The 22,379-nt window shown below is 39.8% G+C and overlaps 1 pseudogene; it reads right to left on the minus strand.

The window, feature by feature from the left end:
* Nucleotides 1–21,832, minus strand: part of LOC133800286 (acyl-coenzyme A oxidase 4, peroxisomal-like) — a 32,258-nt pseudogene extending 10,426 nt beyond the window's left edge.
* Nucleotides 21,833–22,379: the final 547 nt, after the last annotated feature.

Here is a 22,379-nt window from a genome sequence, read left to right on the forward strand (position 1 = left end):
TTGCACAGAATAACCAAGGGGGTGGAGGTAAGAGAAAAGGGAGTAGCGAGGGCGGCCATCACAGTCCGAAGAAGAACAAGCCCGTGGAAAAATTTAAGCTAGTCTACACGGCTTATACCGAGCTCACAAACACTAGGGAACACATCTTCCTAGCGAACTCTGCCCGCCTCCCCTAGAAAAAGCCGGAGCCTTTGAAACACCAGAAGTCTAAGAGGGACCCTTCCAAGTTCTGTCGATTGCACAACGACATTGGCCACAACACTGACGAGTGTAGGCATTTGAAGGATGAGTTCGAGACACTCATCAGAGCCGGACCTTTGGCTCAATATGCGTGGAACCGAGTTCCTACTATTCAGCCAGCCCCGGAAGCTCCGGTAAATCAACCCGGGCCCTGGATATGTCAGGATACCCCTCCTCCTGTAATAGGAGGAGAGATATCCATAATCTCCGGAGGCCCCCATTTGGCCGGCATGAGCAGAGGTGCCCAGAAGAGATATGTCAATGAGTTGAAGGCTCATAACGGAGTGGAATTCATCCCAGAGCAGCATCTACCCAAACAACAATGATTGGAGAGGCAACCAATCATTTTTACTGAGGAGGACGCTAGTCACGTCCAGTTCCCCCATAACAATCCTCTAGTCATAACTGCCCAACTCGCCAACCAGAGAGTTAGAAGGATACTAGTCGATAATGGGAGTTCGGTGAACCTGCTGTTCTGATCTACGCTGGAGAAAATGGGATTGTCTGTCACCGAGCTGAAGGCCACCTCCATGATTCTGTATGGATTTTCCGGAGAAGGGTCGGCAGCGATAGGAACGATCGAGCTAGTAATAACCTTGTGAAATGGGCCCCGAACTGTCTCTAAGCTCATTGAGTTCGTGGTTATCAATTGTCCCACCGCCTACAACGCTATTCTGGGTCGACCTATGTTGATGGCATTTGAAGCGATAACCTCTATCCGCCATCTCGCAATCAAATTCCCCTCTTCTATGGGGATATGTACGGTCCGAGGTGATCAACTCGCTGCCAGGGAATGCTATATCATTTTCATGAAGGGAAAATCACGTCCCGGGCAGCAAGCAATGATCATTCAAAGCGGGGATAGGGAATCTCAGGAAGTAGGACCTATTCCTGAGTTAGAAAAACCTCAAGAAGCCCATGGGGAGGGTATCACCTTGAATGATGATATCGATCCCAGGATATGAGAAGATAGATCCGAGCTCCAGGCCATCGAAGAACTCGATGAGGTGAACATCGATCTGAAAGACCCCTCGAAGGTGGTAAAGCTCGGGAAAAACTTGTGTAATGAGAGGAAGGCGGAGCTGCTGAGATTCCTACAAGAGAATCTAGATGTGTTCGCCTGGTCTCATGAAGACATGATAGGGATTAGCCCAAACGTCATCATGCACACCCTCAACTTGGACAAGAATAGGCCTGCGAAGTCCCAGAAACAAAGGCGTCTGGGCACGGCCCGATATGAGGCCCTAGAAGAGGAAGTAGCTCGACTTTTAAAGTGCGGCTTTATTCGCGAGGCAAAATACCTGATCTGGGTCACCAATCCTATTTTGGTTCCGAAGCCCAACGGGAAGTGGCGGACCTGCATCGACTTTTCTGATCAGAATAATGCCTGCCCCCAAAGATTGCTTCCCCTTGCCAAGGATTGATCAATTGGTAGATGCCACTGCGGGGCACGAGCTCATGTCTTTTATGGATGCATACTCGGGCTATAACCAGATCGCCATGAACCCTGCGGACTAGGAACACACTAGCTTCATGACCCCTAACTAACATTTATTGTTACAAGGTCATGCCCTTCGGGCTGAAAAATGCAGGAGCTACATACCAGAGATTGGTCAACAGGATGTTTACTAATCAGATCGGGAGAAACATGGAAGTGTATGTTGACGACATGTTGGTCAAGTCGAAAACTGTCGATAACCATGTTCCCGATCTGAAGGAATGTTTTAAAATTTTAAGACAGTACGGCATGAGACTGAATCCCTAAAAGTGTACCTTTGGGGTTGCGCCAGGAAAATTTCTGGGTTTCATAGTCAACACCAGAGGAATAGAGGCGAACCCTGATAAAATCAGGTTGCTACTTGAGATGCCATCACCCCGGTCGTGAAAAGACGTCCAAAGTCTAACAGGAAGGGTGCCAACCCTTAATTGGTTCATTTCCAAATCAACTGATAAGTGTTTGCCATTCTATAACCTGCTCTAGGGAAATAAAAAATTTGAGTGGACCGATTAGTGTGAGCGTGCCTTCCTCGACCTAAAAGCACATTTAGCTGAGCCCCCTGTGTTATCTAAGCCCACAGCAGGAGAGCCTCTTTTTCTTTACCTAGCTGTAACGGAAGATGCAGCCAGCGCCGTGCTGGTTCGTGAGGAGGACCAATCTCAGAAGCCGGTCTACTACATTACCAAGAGGCTTCTCGGAGCTGAGTTTAGATATCCAATGATGGAAAAGATGGCGTCCTGCCTTATCACGGCCTCTAGAAAGCTCAGGCCGTATTTCCAGTCCCATTCAATCCACGTCATAACCGATCAACCTTTAAGGCAGGTTTTGCAGAAACCTGAGGCATCGGGGCGTCTTTTGAAGTGGGCTATCGAGCTCAGCCAATTCGAGATACTGTACGTGCCGCGAACTGCGATCAAAAGCCAAGCTCTGGCTGATTTTGTAGCAGAGTGCATGGGATTCCAAGAGGAACCAGTGGAAGAACCGGTACGAGCCTCGTGGAAAGTCTTTGTGGACGGCTCGTCTAACAAGAATGGATCCGGAGCTGGAATCATCTTGATATCCCTGGAAGGACATCGTTTCCACTCCGCATTGCGATTCGGATTCGAGGCATCCAACAACAAGGACAAATATGAAGCTTTATTGGCTGGGCTAAGGGTGGCCCAGGAGTTGAAGGCCAGCTCCATCCAGTGCTATAGTGATTCCTAACTCGTGGTAAACCAGGTGTCAAGAGAATACCAAGCGTGGGGAACCAAGATGGCGGCCTACCTGGCCAAGGTAAAGAAGTAGCTGTCCGCATTTGAGCATAGCTTAGTTGAACAGATACCTCGAGGGCAGAATGCCAATGCCGATGCCTTAGCAAAGCTCGCCACCTCCGAGGAGGCCGAAACCTTGGGCCTGGTACTGGTGGAATTCTTGGAAAGGCCAAGCATAGAGGAAGCCGGGAGGGAGGTCGAAATGATCGACACCAGGCCGACCTGGATGACTCCCATAGTCGAGTACCTCACGACAGGAAAGTTACCTGAAGAGTGAAACGGCGCAAGGAGGGTACTTTACCAAGCTCTGAGGTATGCAATGGTAGATGGGACGTTGTACTGGCGTGGTCTTTCTTTACCTCTTCTGCGATGTGTTCTTCCAGGCAAAGCAAAAACTATTCTGCGGGAGATGCATGAAGGATTTTGTGGAGATCACGCCAGGGGGAAAAACCTGGCCTTGAAGATATTAAGGCAAGGATATTATTGGCCCACTCTGTCGAAGGATTCGATTTCTTATGTCCAAAAATGCGACAAGTGCCAGCAGTTCTCAACGGTTGCCTAAGCCCCTCCAGTCGAGCTGAAGATGATCTCGTCCCCATGGCCGTTCGCGGTCTGGGGGATTGATTTAGTTGGTGCCCTGCCCATGGGAAAAGGAGGAGTTCGCTATGCGATGGTGGCTATTGACTACTTCACAAAATGGGCAGAAGCGGAGCCCCTGACGACGATTACATCAAAGAGGGTCCTCGACTTTGTGGTTAAGAATATTGTCTACCGATTCGGGCTGCCAAAGAAGATCGTGTCGGATAATGGAACTCAGATCGATAGCGACTTCTTCACCAAATTCTGCGAGAGGCACGACATAATTAAAAGCTTTTCCTCCGTGGCCTACCCCCAGGCAAATGGGCAGGTCGAAGCTGTGAAAAAGACACTAAAATCGAGCCTTAAGAAGAGGTTGGATGAAGCCAAGGGAGTCTGGCCTGAACAGCTTCCCTAGGTGTTGTGGCATACTGGACCTCACACCGAAATTCGATTGTTCACACTCCTTTCTCCCTGACTTTTGGGAGCGAGGTTGTCCTTCCTATCGAAGCAAAGATAGCCTCGCATAGAGTTCGGGGGTTTGACCAAGACCAGAATGAAAAATTGCTCAGCGTGCCCCTCGACCTAATTGACGAAAAATGAGAAGCTTTGCAGTTGCAGATCGCGCTTTATCAACAAAAGATCACTCATTATTTCAACTCAAAGGTCAAGAGATGCATCTTTAACTTAGGCGAACTGGTGCTCCGAAGAGTCTTCTTAGCCGGTAAGGATCCCAAGGACAGAGTGTTGGGACCAAACTAGGAAGGACCCTATCAGATAATAGAGGTTGTGAAGGAAGGGACCTTTAAACTAGCTCGGCCTAATGGAGAAGCAGTCCCACGGACATGGAACGCTACCCACCTAAAGAAATATTATCAATAGTCGTAATTTTGTAAGGCTTAATTATGAAAGCCGCCTTGTTTTATTAAAAAAAATGAGAAGTACATCCCTCGTATATCGTTGTATGTTCCCATGTGCGTGTAGTGTTAGAAGAGTGTGTTCCAAGTAACCAAGAAGGTTCCTTTTCTGGTTACTTAGGGGGCATATATATCCTGGATACAACCAGGTCCTGAAACTTACAAGTTGGTTTAAATTGACTAACTAGTGTTTTTTTTTAAAAAGCGCGAGGTGTCGATAAAACTAACACGAACTAAGTTTTTAAAATCAATGTCCTGGATACAACCAGGTCCTAAAACTTAGAAGTTAATTCAAATTGTTTAATCGATGTTTTTTCTTAAAAAGCACGAGATATCAATAAAAAATTAACACGAACTGAGTTTTTAAAACCAATGTCCTGGATACAACCAGGTCTGAAAACTTAGAAGTTAATTCAAATTGGTTAATCGATGTTTTTCTTAAAAAGCACAAGGTATCAATAAAAAATTAACGCGAACTAAGTTTTTCAAATCAATGTCTGTAATGACCCAACTACTCTAGACTTTGGACCGTTACTAACTTCTATACTAATCTTACGAAAACATACATTTGAAATAACATATCTTTATTTCAGACTTGTAAGGTAAAGGTTTAAAACTATATAAAATTCATAAGTAGGACATTGGGATCCCATTGTTTGAAATAAAACATAACTTTGACATAATGAAAACTTAATTAAAACTTATTACAACCAATTGCGGAAAAATACATAGAAAACCATAATTAAAGAGACTTCATCCTCGAATCGAACGCTCGGTCCATTGATTCCATCCCGCCTCAATACACATCCCCAAGCTTCCAAGAACCTTTCTTGCCACCAAAGCTATTTTCCTTCACATATAAACATAAAGGAGTGAGCCTAATGCCCAGCAAGGAAAACCTAACACGTAAATCTTATACATAAAATTCATATCGCAACATATACTAAAACATATCATAAACATATATCACATATACTATAATGGCCATTATTACTTGGGGCTTGTAAACTAAACAAGTCATATGCCCATTAGATTTGCGGGGCTTGCTAGCTAAGCAAGTCATATGCCCATAAATTTATTGGGGCTTGTTAGTTATACAAGTCATATGCCCAAGTCTATACATAACATAACATAACACATAAATCATAAGCTAACATAACACATAAATCATAAGATAACATATAGCATAACATATAATATCCTATCCTATTTTCCTTACCAAATATACCAGGATATGTGAACAGGTTTGGGACCTTAGGACACTCCTAAAAACCATCAAAGGAAGGTGAGTATACTTAAAGAAAAAGGGATGAAAATAATGAAATAACTATACCATCGAAAGATACTTACCAAGAACCTTATGTTCAAGATCTTAGATTTCCTTGAATGCTTCTATGACCGATCTAAACCTTGAACCGAAATGTGCTATAAACCTTACTTCCCAAGTGCTTGGTAAGCTTATAATCCCCAACCCAAGTGTTTAAGCACTCAAAAATAACCTAGCAGCTTGCAGCCTCTGAACTTAGCTTGATGAATGAATAAATGGCTGGGTACTAGGTCCTATTTATAGAGTTCAAGAATGAAAATATCTTCATTTAACTTGAATAAAATAATGGCTTTTTAAGTGAAAAATATTTGAATTATCGTTCAGCAAAGGCTGAAGACTCTGTCAGAAAGATGCTGGACTTATCAAGAGGTTAAAGATTAAAATGGGAACGTTTTCAAAAACATTCAAAAGTCCATCAAAGGAGTCGATATATCGCCTGGGCTAGTATGCCCGAGGCTCGTCGAGGTGATCGTGCGAAGTTACGTGTTTTTCGTATCCCCATATTGCGATATATCGCCCCCTATAGCTGCGATATATCGGCATACGCTGAATATTTAAACACGAAATTGCACATTTTCAGCCTAATTTGAATTAAGTAAACAACCTTGACTAAGTCCTCCAACGTTTTCAAAGCTGCTGACAGACCCTAGGATATTCAAATATTACTCTTAATAAACTTATTCCTCAAAAGTACTTAATTATCATTAAACATACACAAGACAAGTGTTACTATCTTATTGGGTCTATCTAAACCTTATAATATAATAAATATCACCATCAATATTAGTCATATTAATCAAACCTTAGGTTAAAATTAATATTCTTAAACTATAGGTTAAACTTAGAAAATCTACAAGTGTTACTACGAGTGTCCAATTAAATCCCGGTCTGAACCAAAATCCACAGTCCTAAAAATACTACTACTATTACTATTATTACTACTATCTAACTAGCTAAGTAAAGTTCTTGGACTCTACAATGTCCCGGATACAACCAGGTCCTAAAACTTAGAAGTTAATTCAAATTGGTTAATCGATGTTTTTTTTCTTAAAAGCACGATGTATCAATAAAAAATTAACGTGAACTGAGTTTTTAAAACCAATGTGCTGGATACAACCAGGTCCTATAAACTTAGAATTTAGTTAAAATTGATTGGCAGTGCTTTGTGGTTTCGAAGAAAAAGTCAATAAACTAACGCAAACTAAGTTTTTACCAAACATGCTAAAAAAAAGAGAATATAAATAATAACAATAATAATAAAAATAGATTGAAATGAAACCAATTGTCTCAAGGAGGAAAAACCTCATGGTAAAAGATTACAAGTAAATAAAGAATACAGAAGTCCTAGGCCCCCCCAGGCCGCTCCGATGAAGTCACCCCTTCGGTTTCCTGCTCGCCAGCAGCGGAAGTCTCCCCAGTCTCAGAAGTCGGCTCCTGTTGAAGGCAGGCCTTGAACTTCTCGAGGAATGGCTCCCACACCTCAGGTGCCAGGAAGGAGAAGTCGCCATCCTGGTTGAAGGCCCAGCAGTGGTAGAACATGGCCTCCATGGAGGAGCTGGAAGACGCCCTCTCTACCACGGTGGCGGCCTCAGCCTCCAACTGCTTAGCCTTGGCCTCCTCGAGTTCGGTCTTCGCAGCGGCCAAGGCGACCTGTGCAACCTCAGCCTCAGCCTCCAACTTCTTAGCCCTGGCCGCCTCCAGTTCGGCCTTCGCAGTGGCCAAGGTGACCTGTGCGGCCTTTTCGTTTTCTTTGGCAGCCGTCACGACAACCTTGGCATTTTTCTCTTGCTGTTGTGCAGACGCGAGAGCGGCTTGAGCAGTCTAGAACTCACCCCTAATCTTGTCAATCCTGGCCCTGGACCGAGCTATGCTACGGTGTAGAGCCACAGCCACCTACAAAGACATAAGATAGTAAGGCATGTGCTGGAAATAAAGCAAAGAAGCATGTGCTGGGAAGAAAACAAAGAAAGTTAACTAAATAAACTTACCGTGAGGGTCATCCCCAGCGAAGACTCCATAACATTCTTGGGGCTCCTCGTCTCGATCTCCCGCAAGTTCCTTGGGGTGGCATTGTAGTAATGATCCACCGTATAGCTCGCGGTCTCATAAACCGTCCCTCAGAAGGCCTCGGGGATTTTCTCCAGGGCCTGGGTGTTAACCAGGATACGCACTGTGGGAGTGGGAGCTGGCGGGGTTGCAGCTAGTGCCTCCTGTTCCCGAGTAGGGACTGGAGCTCGCGGGGGAGGTGGGGGCATGTTCTCTACAGCTTCAGGGACCTGGCCCCTCCCCTTAGCGGGAGACTTGGAGGTGGTCCCGGGGGAGGAGTCTTCTTGGTCAGCCGGTGTTTCTTGACTAGTGGCACGGACGATCCAGAGGGAGGATTCCCCCCTGGAAGATGGACCGCAGGACGTTGTCTCCAGGTTGGGCCATCTCTTCACCTGAAACAGAAAAGAAGGGAGCGTTAGTATACATGTAAGGTTACTTCATTATAAGAAAAGTCTGCAGGTGTATTGAAAAGGTCCTACCCTCCGAGCTAGAGGAGGAATCTATTGCCACGACCTCCAGCCTCGGAGCTTCTATGGGGGAATCTAAGTTTATGACTTCGCAAATGAGAGGGGGCTCTGGGTCCGGATCCACCTCAGGACTGGACTCCTCTACATACTGCCTAAGCCCTGGAGCGACTACACCCTCCAGAAGGGAGGGCCACGACCTAAGGTTGGTTTCGTACTCCTCAAAAAAGGCCGACCTAAAAGCCAGGGTGTTGTCTACTACTACAATGCCCCTAGGGCGGCCCATATCATGGTGCAACACTAGTTGACCTACACACTGGAGTAGGGTTATGTTAAGGTTTGGGTCATCTCGATGACGATGTACGAGCTGGCTTGGGTTAAACCTAGCAAGCCTTAGGTCTGCGACAGCCCTGTCTAAGTCCCTAAACATGTATGGGTTACCTTGGCCGGAGGGGCCGGCTGCTGCCCCAGACTGAATCTGATCTGTGTCGAGGCCCTTAGCAGCCTCGAGGGCCCGCTTTTGTCACACGAGCGGCACCTCATCTTCCTCGTCCTGCTCGTCACTGTCCACAGCATCTCCCTTGGGGATAGGCACCAGCCCGCGAGCTACTGGAATAGCCCGCGACCTCCTCAAAGCCAGAGTCTGGCCCGGAGAAATTAACTTACATGCCAGCATCGTCTCATCAGATATGAGCTGGCGGTAGTCTTTTTCACTTGGTGGGAGCCCCGCCAAGGTTTTGTATTGACCCCCAAGGGTCACCGATTTGGCCGTCCTTGCAAAAATGGATGCACGATGATGTTCAAGTTAATACGCATCAAAAGAAATAAAGCAATGTGGTGATTTTGCGAGCTGAGAATAGAGAGAACATACGAGGACGGTTGAAGTAGTGGTATTCGCAGTTGAGAAACCCCATCGACATGAAGAACTGGTCCTTGAAGTCGTTGGGGTGGCTGGGCAGCTTGACGACTGCAGGAGAGTTGGGAAAATGGGTCAAATAGTAGAACCCGTCGCCTCGCCCGCGTTGATCTGGGCTGGCTTTGAGGCAGAAGAAGAAAAGGATGTTCGCTGGTGTAGAGACCTCTCACTCATGCCTCAGGAAGAGGTACCTCAGCCCCGCTAGCAGATGGTAGGAGTTAGGGGGCAGTTGGAAGGGAGTCAGCTTCACGTAATTCAGAAAATCTGTGAAGTACTAGTCCCGCGGTAGGAAGGCCCCAGCCTTGAGGTGTTCGTCGCTCCAAGCCACGAACTCCTCGTCGAGAGGCGTGCAGCTCCTCTCGCCCTCGAGGGGAGATCGGGCAACAACAACGCCTGTCCCAATTTCAATGTTATAGGACAGCAGGATCTTGTTGACCCTCCCTTGGGTTGTAATCTTCAAGACTATCCTCTCTACCTCGAAGAAAGCATCAGGTCCCACATCGACCTCTTTCTCCACTGTGGGACCGAAGTGGGGAATGGGAGAATCCACAGCAATCCCTTTCCCCTTGCTGGCCTGCTGGGATGATGAGCCAGTCGTGCTCTTCTTGGGTATGTTCTTCCTGGGCTCCATCTGGTCGCCTAACGAACAAGAATGAAGAAAAGTTTAAATATGCGACCTAGAAATAGAAAAGGGAATATAGCGCGAGAAATGATTTTCAAACATAGGCTGAGGTAATCTCAGCCCGCGGTGTGTGAAGCCACGCGTTGCCATGGTCACACGCCCGCGTTTCCAACGGATCCCCGATTGCTCGGGATCTGTGTGTCAGGAGGGTTAGGATAATGCTTGCCTTGGAGGGAAAGTTTTAAAAAGAAAAACTGCCTAGGAAGCGTGACCCCTAAGCTACCCAGTTTTGCACCCTATAAACCTCTCACCTTCCCCTTTCCAAACAGGCATTCCCTAAAGCTACCCAGAAAAGCTACCCAGAATAATTACCCATAAATTATCTTGTCCTAAACATCATGTTCCTAGACATGTTCTCATATAGTCGATATCCCTAGGATCAAAACCTATGCACCAGAAACCAGCCAAAAACAACCTACAATGTGTGACTAAGAAAGAAGTTTACCTAACAGAGAAATGGAAAGACCAAAACATGCAACAGGCAGAGGACTTACAGTGTTTTTTCCGTGTGAAAGTCGCAAAAAGTGTAGGAATCGGAGTCCTGGTGGAGCCTTTAAAGCTGGACTGACAAAAAACTCTTGTGGCAAGAGCGTAGGGATCTCTAGGATGATAACCGGAAGAAGAAAAACTTCTGAGACTAAAAAGGAGAGAAAATGAGGAAAAAATTTCAAATAAAGGGTGGCTAATATGGAAGATGGCCAACCTTATATATACGTAAGAGACAAAGGAACGAGGATCGTTCGATCAAATTAATGCGAGATACGAGGGTCATAACTCGAGAGGCAAAATGACGACCGAAGGTAGGCTAGGCCATTTAATGCAATTCTTGGAAGCCGAACAGTCGCTAACCATGGCGCTCCACGTGTCTGATACCCGCGCAGTGAGCGGGACATGAAGAGTCGAAAGGGAAACTTAAAAGCCCCTGTTGTGAAGGTCACAGATGACGTCTTGGGTCACGAGCAGGGGCTTGGGGGGAAAATGTACACCCTAAACATCCGCGCACTATTGGCGAGCTTGAAAAAGGCCTAATTTGATCCGCCATGTGTAAATCTTCCACCCGGAGCTGTTGTTATAGGCTTCCATCTGTCCAGCCCGAGCTGATTAGAGAGTTAACTGCTACTCGGAGGCAGCGGGCTAGCAGTATGGATGTCACGAGCTGGCGCTACGTTGAGCTTGTGATGCGGCAGAGATCTGACACCTGAATCCTTGTAAAGTCAATCACGCAAAATAAACGTGCATATATCAGATATCACGTGTCTATTCCATTCCTGAATTCTCAGACGCGCAGTATAAACGTGCGTGTTCAGGCATCCCACGCCTAATTTGGGCCATGCGGCCCATTATCCCTCCTTACCTATTGATTAGACCACACTTCACTGTAAGGTTTTAGGAATTAATCATCAGTGTCATAGAGATGACGTGAAGGGTAAAGAGATCACGGGATGACCCCATTGCCAACCCAAGTATCCTTTTCCTATAAATACCAAGATCCTGGGTAGTGCAAGGGGTTGGCATATTTTTGTAAAGAAATACTCTGTAAGAAATAGCCAAGAGATATCAATAATATCGACTGGTGGGCTAGAGAGATTTTAACCTTCGAACCACCCAAAAAGAAAGGAGTGATCACCTTCCCATGATATTGATTTCTCAAGTCTATAATTAAGCTATTTTCATATTACGGTTCACTAATTAGCACTAATCCATCCTACTTATTCGTATAATTACCTGTTGGCGAAGAACCGCGTCAACACAAAATTTTTACGAAACACAACCATAAGCAATAATACAAAGGGTGTTTCTATATGTGCCTTCTATTTTTTCTCTTCCTTAAAAAAAGAGAGGAAATTACTCTATATATAGGATTTTTTCTTAAACTTTGAAAAATATAGCATTTTTTTCCTTAAGTTTTTTATGGTTTTTTTTTTTTATTACGTTTTTATGGGAGTTTTTTCCCATATATTTATAAAATTTTATTTGTATACCATATTTTATCTTTTATACATTTTTAGTAGTTTGTTTTGAGATTATTTTTATAATTTTAATCTTTTTGTATTATTTTTTATCATTCATATTTTATAAATTTTTTTTTACATAATTCTTTGAAGAAAAAAATTTGAGACCTTCATCACCATACATTTTATTCTCATTTCTTCTTTTCTTCCATTTTTTATCTATTTCAATCAACATTTTATCCACAGTAACTGGTTACCACTATCAAAACAATTTTGATTTATCTTTTGTGATAGTAATCCTATGCCATTGTTAATTTTTTTTAGTGATGTGTGGTAACTGGTTATAATAATAAAAATCTGTTTTATTTTTAAGTGGTGTTGTAGTAACTAGTTACAACTGTAAATTATTTTTGATGCTTTTAGTAATGTACCATTATCAAAATATCAACTTAATTGTAACTGGTTACTTAGTGAGATTTGGAAAAAAAAATTGATATGAAAAAAATAAACTAAATTGATCGCGAAGGTAACTGGTTACAGCTAGGTTTGAAAAAAAAATAGAGATATGAAAAAAAAGAACTAGTTGCGATGGTAACCGGTTACTTAGCCAGACGTGGAAACAAATATAATCACAAACAAAAAGCTAAACTTTGTAAATGGTTAGAGATTTAGATCTAAAAAAAGAATCAATCGTCATGGTACCTGTTTACTTAGTCCAGTGTGAAAATAAAATCAAATAAACAAACAAATCTAAATTAATTGTTATTGTAACTGGTTGCAGCTAGATCTAGAAAAATCAGATATGAATAAAAAGAATCAGATGTCATTGTACCCGGTTACTTAAACAGATCTGGAATAAAAAATAGAATTCAGAACAAATCGTGACTGTAATTAGTTACAGTTAGGTTTAGAAGTAAAAAATAAACAAATATGAAGTGCAAAATCAGATTGGAAATGTCAAAAATAGATGTGAAAAAGAAGAAGAAGAACAAAGAGAATTTAAATAAAACTAGATCTGAAGAAGAAGAAGAACTAGGGGTAGAGGTACGTCGCAATCAGGGGCGGGGGCAGAGGTGCGTTGTCATCATCGGGGGCGGGGGCGGAGGTAGTATCTCCGATGGAGGGCTGAGATGAGAGAACCTAATGGGAGAGGAGAGAGGAAGAAAGGAGAAAAGAGAAAAGAGAGAAATATGTCGTGAGGGAGAGAAAGGAGAGAGTGAGAGAGAGTTTTGTGTATTTATGATTATGGTAATCTATTTTTTATATTCTATGTAATTACCATATTTTAAACTTTTATTTTCAAAACTTACCATATTTTATATAATTATTTTTTCCCCATAAATATAAAAACTATGTTTATTTTTCTCATTTTTATGTAAATTTCTCTAAAAAAATCTCTTAAATTCTTAAAATTTATTTTACATATTTATTGATAAACACATTAAAAATAAACTCCACTCTCTATAAATATTTATTGTTTAAAAAAATTAAAAGATTTTTGACACTATCAATAAAAATGTAATAAATTTTTAAAAATAAAAAGGAGTCAATAATAATTTTTACAATTGCGTTACTCAAAATAAGAATAAATGTTTTGTCAAAGAAAAAGGTATAAATATAAATAATTTAATATTAAAAAATGATCAGAATCAAAATCATCAGTAAAATTAAAATATCAAACTTTTTATTATTGTAGAAAATATAATTTAAAAAAGAATTATTTTTTAAATAATAAATTATTTAACATATAAGAGACATGATTATTCTTTAGAGGGTCCGATCCTTCATTGTAATAATAGTTCATTGTAATGCCTTAAAATCCCTAATGCGGTTTAATAGCTGGATTAGTAGGCCGGGAGGGCCATAATTGTTTTATTATGTCATTAAATGATTACATGCATGTTTATGTGAATTATATTATAATATGATGTTAAATGCATGCATGTGGGTCCACATTTCATTATAGGGGTGTTTTGGTAATTTGGCCCGTTGAAGACGTAATTGTATATTTGTATGCATGTCGGTGATCTATTGTTGAGGCCACATTATAATGTGGATTTGTTCGAGCCATTCAGCATGAGACGATCTTTGAGTGCAAATTAGCGGTTTAGTCATGACGGGATTAAGTTCGGGGCTCGGGGCGAGTCTCGGGGTAATTTGGAGATTTGAGCACCACCGGGAATTAAAGGGTAACTGGATATGAATTATTGGTAATTGAGAATATCGAGAGTAACGGTAATTGGAGAGTGTTAATTATGATTAACGAAATAGGCCGGAAATGACGGTTTTGTCCTTGGGAGCCTTTAGAAACCTTTATTTGACCTAGGGGTAGTTTAGTCTTTTCACCCTTAGGATTGGTTTAAGCCATTGAAGGCTGTAGAAACCTGAAGAAAATGGAGCATAGAAAACCTCCTCCCGTACCTATTTCCTTCTTTTTTTCTCTTTGGATTTTTTAGCTTAATTTGAGGATTCAAGCTTGGGAAGTAAGTCTTGAGGGCTTGGGATTGTGTTTCTCCATTGAAGAGCATCATAGTCTGAGTTTGAGGTAAGATTCTAGCCAATAAATCTCTGGTTTGGTATGTTTTTCTTGGTTTTCAGCTGGGATTTCTAGGTAGGTTGAATGGATTTGATTGGAGTTTTTGGCTAGGGTTCTTGGGGTTGTGATGCCTAGGACATGTGGGGATGGTTTTTGGGTTCATTTGGCACTTAGTTTGATGTTTGGAAGCATTATAATCAAGTTGGAAATGGAGGAGTCGAAGGGGAGAAGTTCAGGGGCACTTCTGGCTGGGTGTAGCGCCATAGCGCCCACAAGGGGGTGCTACAGCGCTACTCAAGGGTGCTTGGGTGGTTTTGGTTCTGGAAATGGCTCTGAGGCGCTACCCTGTTCCATTAGGTTCCCGTTTTGGGCATTTTTAAGGGTTTTTGGCTCGGGGTTTCAATCCTTAAGACCCGGGGTCGAATTTACTCATCGTGTGGGTACATTTCGGGGTCTCAAGAGTGGGGTTTGGGTCAAGATCCTAATATTGTTGATTTTCATTAATGGAGGTTATAATTGGTTATGATTAGGTAACCACTAAGGAATCAAAAGGTCGATCATTCTCAATGGTCGTTCTTATACTAATTCTCGCTCGAACCAGAGGTAAGAAAATTGCACCCCATATGTGACACGCATGGTTATTCATGGGCATGTTGAATGTTTAAATGTGTACATGGATTGAATATTGAATGGTTAGCAAATCTTGCTCACTTGTGTATGGCACTGACTGAATAGTCAGAATTGGCAATAATGTCAGTATCAACTGTGAAGTTGTGACTCATTAGTCAAGTTCGGCAGTGGTATTGGGCACTGGTCACTGGTCACATGGTATTGACTCATAAGTTAGCATGTCTAACGCAAGCCAATAGAGATTAGATCTAATCGACATCTGCATTGAATGACTCGAATGAGCATTGATGCCGGACCGACCTCAAGTTTGATGAATATTATAAGCGCTTGTCTAGCCAAAGGCTAGTCATTTAGAGCCAGGGTCAGTGAGCCCAGTGACTATTTAGTCACATGGCTATGGGTGCCGAGCCCCGTGTGACTTACCCATCAGTCACTCACTTGTTTGTCAGTCACTCAGTATGGTTTACCAGAACTTTAAGTGTTAAATCACTCATCTGATTAGACTTATAAGCTCCTTCATGGTTAATGTAACCACAAAGTGATATTCACTCATCTGTTCAGAGCTTTAAGCTTTGTGTGATTATAATGATAATCATTTGATAATATTTATATGCATTATTGTGTTTTCTTGCTGGGCTTTGGCTCATAGGTGCTATGTGGTGCAGGTAAAGGAAAAGAAAAGCCCACCCAACCTTGAGTGGAGAGCTTAGGTGGTGATGTGTACATATGCGACCGCTTGACCACCACGGCCAAGGAGTTCTCAGAGGAACTAGGGGGTTTACCCTATTTTTTGCCGCTTAGGTCGGCGGGTTGTAAATTTAAACTGTAATGACCATTTTGAGTTGTAAATAACTTGTAAACGTTTTGATGGGCCCATGAACAGTTTTATGTTTTAAATAAAATATATCCTTTCCTTTTGATTGGTTTTCCACCTTAACCTATTAATAACACCTAGAAGCACGTTTTTAACCAAAGAACTCGGTTAGCGAGTTAAATTCATGGTTCAACGTTCACCGTAACGGTCTTAGGGTAACCAGAGCGTTACATTCATGAATCCATTAATAACATACCTTGTTAGTATCCTGAAAAGAATTAACACCAGGCAACCTGTCCTCATCAGGAACAAAAACATTCTTCAAGAAAGTATCTCCATTCTGAACCTTTCGCAAACCAATTTTATTTACTATTTTGGTAGCTGTGAATCCAGGGGCATTCTTCTTTACAATATATCTGATGCAGAAATTGTAGGGAAAACTTATATAGGATCTTTATTTATTTTCATGTATATCTAACATTAAACAAATTAATATGAGATAGCCTAAATCATGTTTCTAAAATTTAATTCAAAGAGAAACAATGAATAGAATACTTATAGTATACGCAGTAGAATTAAAGAGTCCTTCCTTCAGTTTCTCTGACTCTTGAATCCTTTCTGTCGCAGAGTATTATCAAGAAATTGAACCGTTCTTCTAATTTGTTCACAGTCTTCCAATGTAACCTTAGAATCACCTAGACTAGTGTGGGCAATTCTCAACACATGAGATAGATACAGAGAGAAGAAGAGAAATTAATCAAAAGGCTTAGAAAAAGGACTTGTGTTTAGAGAGAATCTAAAACTATCAGAAAATCTGACTTGTGACTTATGTTTTGACTTCTCTCTAAGCACTCCTTTTATAGACTCAATTAGGCCATTTAATTTAATTAAAAAATAAATAAAATAATACCAATTTTAAAGCCCTAGGTCGAAATTATCATGGGCTTTAGGCTCGTGAAATTTCTCATTTGATTATAAGCCCATTGGACTTAAAATCAAGGCTTGTATTATTTTCTATTGATTTAATTAATTAAATAATTATTTAAATTATTTATCAAATTAATTATTTATAATTTGAACCTTGATTTAAACTTATTTATTAATTTAGATACCAATTTATCTTAATTAATAAATCAACCATAATTTCTCTTTTCTTCTCTAAATTACATAACTCTGTGAAACTATCTGAAATTGACCTGGCCAATTTTGATAATTCTAATTGATGATTAAATCAATTAATTGAGACTATCTAGATGATTTTATCCAAGGTGCAATGGGGACCATGGGCCTATAAAATCAAACTCCAATAAGTTACCATAAATCTAACAAATAAATTTACTAACTTATTAATTCCTCGCGACTCTACTATAGACTCAGAATTGCACTCTTGAATTCATAGAACGCTCTATAACAAATATAGATACGCTATTAATTATCCATTATAACAACCATAATTGTCATTCAATCCTCTATATACGGTCTACAATGAGATAGGAATAAAATATTGTTTTACCCCTCATTGTATTTTATCCTTAAAACACTTAGTTCCTTGTAAATGATATTTCAGTAAACTAATATTAATTACTGAAATGAGATCTCTATCATTTAGCACCTTGAACCAAACTAAAAGGAAACCATCATTTCAGTTCTTCATCAGAAGCTATGGATGTTCATATCTATGATTAACTCCCACTCAATTATACCACCGAGTTCCCAAGATGTAAGTATGGGCTAGTCCATAGGGTAAGCTGGTAACGAACAAGTCAAAGAACTTAAATAATACAATCAATTAGAATACTAACCACTCAGAATTTAGATTGAATTAACCTGTGGTCAACTATATGATATGATTAGAATAGATAATAACGATATGTTTACTTATATTATCAACTGTCAATATCGGTCCAGTCCGATGTAACAAATACATCCGATCTTATCTACTTTGCTAATGTTCTGGAAAGAACATAACACTGTAATGTGTAAGTAGATCATATCATAGATTGGCAAGTCAGTGTAAATCATGTGCACTGACTAATCTTAGGACTAACTTATTTTGAACATATAATCATATTTATATTCCACTGTGATTACGTCACTATAAATACGATTAGCTATATGCTCAGGATTTAATAGAAGCTTATATTAAACAAATAATCATGAAAATAAAACATGTGAGCAAAGTGATTGACCAAGTAAAAAAAAATTATTTTTATTCTTTTATTGATAATAAAATGAGATTACAAAGAATTTGGGTTTTAATTAGGGCATAAAACCCCAACAGAAAAAAAAGTATTTATTTGTCCTTCGGAGTCCTTCGAACAGGCTTTGTCGAGGTTCATATAGTCAATTCACACTCATTTTTTCCCATTCTTCTTAGGGACCATCACCGGTTAGCAAGCCAACTAGGGTATAAACATTCCTCAATTACGCTGATGCTCAACAAACATTCCACTTCATCTTGGATTACTTTATTCACAAACTATCGTTGCTTCTGTTTAACAGTTGGAAACACTTTTGAGATGTTAAGGCTATGGGACATGACTGTAGGTTTTCATCTGTGTTGTGAGAAAGTCAATTAGCTTCTATTTCTCAGTTTCTGATAATCAGGCATTTAACATCACTTTCTTAGATGGATCATTTATGTCGATGCAAACTTCTTCCAATTCGTCAAGTGTTGATTGTGGCCTGTTGTGCTCCTCCTTATCTTCTAGTTGTTTAAGATATGCTGGTAACTTGCCATTTAATTGTTATTTGGGATTTGAGTCATCAGATCAATGGTGTAGCGACTGTCAATTGATTGGCATCGCATCATCTGATGTAGAGTAGAGACGTAACCTTGCATTCGGTGGATCAAGTTCCTTCCCATAATTGCGTTGTAACTTGTAGGGGAATCAATGACCAGAAAATCGACTTCCAAGCTACGTTCTGCTGTAAATACATTCAACGTAACCGCTCCATTTGGGTAGACCCTAAGTCTATTGAAACCCAATATTGGCACTGTAGAGGGTCTAATGAGGCATTCTTCGAGTCCCATCTTTTAGAATGCTTCCCAGAAGAGGATGCCAATGTCGCTGCCATCTTTTGGAGGTGCGGGATTTCCAGGTGGGGGTTTTGAAATGAGGGTCGATTTCTTTTGCGCACGCTTGCAACATTCCAACACCTGAAAGACGCTTTATTATTCGGGAAATTTCTGGTCTGTTTCTCATGTGTTGTGACAGATTGAGAAGATGAGGCCACATGAGTCTGAGTAGAACTTGCAGAAGGGCCAGTCATCGAAACAATAGGAAGATTTTCATAAATAAAAATTATTTTTCCTTTAGGTTTAGATCCATTTGATCCTAATCTAGAAGAATCACAAGCTTTTTGACCTGCAAGCATAACATCATCCAAAACCATAGATCTATGATTAAACACTTTGACACCTTTCACATTTTGATCAACTTCATTAGACAAATGTTTGATTTCAGAATCTTTAGCAACAATATCAATTTCATATTCTTTAACAAGAGAGTCAAGTTCTTCATTTCTCTTCTTGAGAACTTTGTTATTGTTTGCCATCAAACGATTATCTGAACACACTTTCAACCATTGATCATACATGTTTCTGTATGATTCTTTCAAGGAATCCTCATCCAAATCGGATTCATCTGAATTGCCATAGGAACCCTCATTTGTTGAAATAGTATTATTTAAACAAACAGGGTTCTCATTCATCTGCACAGAAAGAGGTAAGCAAGAAAAAACAGAAGTTAAGACAAGATTATAATTTTCTTCCTCATCACTACTTTCAGAGTCCTGGTCACTCCAAGTGGCTGCCATGACCTTCTTATTTTTCTTCAAGGTATTGGCACATTCGAATTGAATATGTCCAAAACCTTCACACTCCCTACATTGAATACACTTTTTATTAGTAGATTCAAAAGGTTTGGAAAAAACTATTACCTTTGGAAGATTTAGACATGTTTTTCTTGTTACCAATCTTTTTCATAAACTTCTTAGAGTTTTTTTATAACAAGATCATTTCATCATCATCTTCCTCATCTAAGCTTTCCATTTTCTCTTTGGAAGATTTCAAGGCAATCAATTTCTACTTCACAGGAATTGGTTTCTCTTGTTGGCGGATCTTTTGATTAAGTTCAAAAGTTTGAAGAACTCCCATCAAATCCTCAACTTTTAATGTGTCAAGGTTCTTTACCTCCTCAATGGCTGTGATCTTGGATTAAACCTGTCAGGAAGAGATCTAACAATTTTCCTAACCAAAACAGAGTCAGACAACTTTTCTCCTAAAGCAAAATATTCATTAGCAATGTCAAACAATTCTTCATAAAACTCAGTGAGGGTTTCTTTTTCAGACATGCGAAGGTTTTCAAATCTTGTGGTCAACATTACAAGCCTAGATCGCTTAACATCAGCCGTTCCTTCAAATTGAGTTTGAAGGATTTCCCAAGCATCTTTGGCAGACTCACAAGATGAAATCAATTTTATATAACTCTCACCAACACCATTAAAAATTGCATGTAAAGCTTTATTATTATAAATTGACAATTTATCTTCTTCATTATACCATTCAAGTTCAAATTTTACCTGTGTCTTACCAGATTTCGAATCTATCTTGACAGGTGGTGTCTAACCGGTCAGTATTGATCTCCAAGTCCTTTCATCAAGGGATTTGATAAAAGCTTTCATCCTTACATTCTAGTATGGATAGTTTGTATCATTCAGCAATGGAGGGTGAGTTTTAGATCCACCTTCTACAAAGAAAGACATTTCATAAGAAACAAAACAAACGGAAAACCACAAAATCTCACTAAGGGTTTAGTAACCTGGCTCTGATACCAATTGAAATTTCGTTTTTAGTAATTACCAAATTAATTAAACCAGGTGAATTAATTAAGGTGTGGAATGGTAATTAAATGTTGAAACATATTTCAGATCTGTCGGGACAGAAAAAGAACATGTCACGACAGAAATTGAACACAATAAAAAGAGAGTGCAAAAACAATAAAGAACACAATGAATTTTTACGTGGTTCAAAAATCCTTTCGAATAACCTAATCCACGGGGCTACGCCCAGAGAATAAACCAATTAGTAAAGAAAATAGTGTGTACAAAAACATTGACTTAAACAATGTAAGACTCCCTCTTAAACTATTGTCGCAATCTTGTTGTACTCTTTTCTACGAATCTGGTTTTGATGAAACGCTGATTCTCTTGAAATTCCTTCAAAGAATAGTGAGAGCTCTCTTCCTCCCGAAGCGAGACTTTGATGAAATCTTCTCCCGAAAATCCTTAGAAACACGTTCACAAGAGATACCACCTGTTACAAGGAACACGATAGATATATGGACAAGTGCACTCGGCACACACACAAAGATTAAGGTGAACAACTTAATCTTTACAAAGAAACACTCCTAAAAAATAACAACAAGTGTTTAGAAAATACAAAATGGAGGAGGTGATTTTTCCAAAGGCCTTGGCAAGGTATTTATAGTTGAGAAAAACGTCCAAGGCCAGCTCTTCTGAAGTCTTTGCAATTAATACAGGGATATTTGCAAATTTCTTTGACTGAAAAAAATCTACCAGCCAGGTTGATTCTTTTCTGACGAAACAAGAAACTGCTGAGTCAACATGATCATCAGTCTTTACTGGCTGTAACGAACATTTTTCTTGACCAGGTTCATTTTCAAATCTTTCTTATCCAAAAGAACTTAATCCCTGAAAATATGCAGGCAAAATAAATCAAATAAATTATCTTTATCACAAGATAAGATATTTGACTTTCTAAGAGCTCTTACTATCTATTTATAGCTAATTATACGTTCTGAAGAACCTCTCTTGCAATCTGGAGCAATAAGGAAATGATTTGCAATTTTTCTTTGATTTAGAAAATCTGCCAGGCAGATTAATTCTGTGTCAACAGAAAATGAAACTATTGACTTAGCAATGACATCAGACTTATCTGGCAGAACGAACTTGGTCATTTCTTTTGACCATATTTATTTTCGAAAATATCCTTATTTTTGGATGAACATAATCCCTGAAAATAATCTCACAAAATAGTTTAAATACATTATTTTACCAATAAAGAATAATTGTGATAAATATGGTAAAAATATTGTATTCACACTAAAAGATATTTTCACACTAAAACCAATTGAATCAAGTGACAATTATATCATGAATCAATAAAGATATGCCACTGATTTTTGTCAATTACTTTAAAATATTTTGTCTAAAATAAAGTTAGCCAATAAAGATTTTTACATAAATAACTAATCTAAATATTAAAAAACTAAAAATATATATCAAATTATAAGTTTAACCTTAATAATTTGGGTGAAATGACAAATTTCCCTAAACTATAACACAAATCTCTAAACACTAAATTGATAAATAAAATATGACTTTATTTTTAAAAAAAACTTTAAAATATGAAAATATATTTCAATGCAACTAACTTAAATTAAAAAAAAACCATAGATTAAGAAAAATCTCAAAATATCCATATTTATGAAAGAAAAGGGAAAA

The sequence above is a fragment of the Humulus lupulus genome, chromosome 9 (genome assembly GCF_963169125.1).
Source record: "Humulus lupulus chromosome 9, drHumLupu1.1, whole genome shotgun sequence".
Classification (NCBI taxonomy): Eukaryota; Viridiplantae; Streptophyta; class Magnoliopsida; order Rosales; family Cannabaceae; genus Humulus; species Humulus lupulus.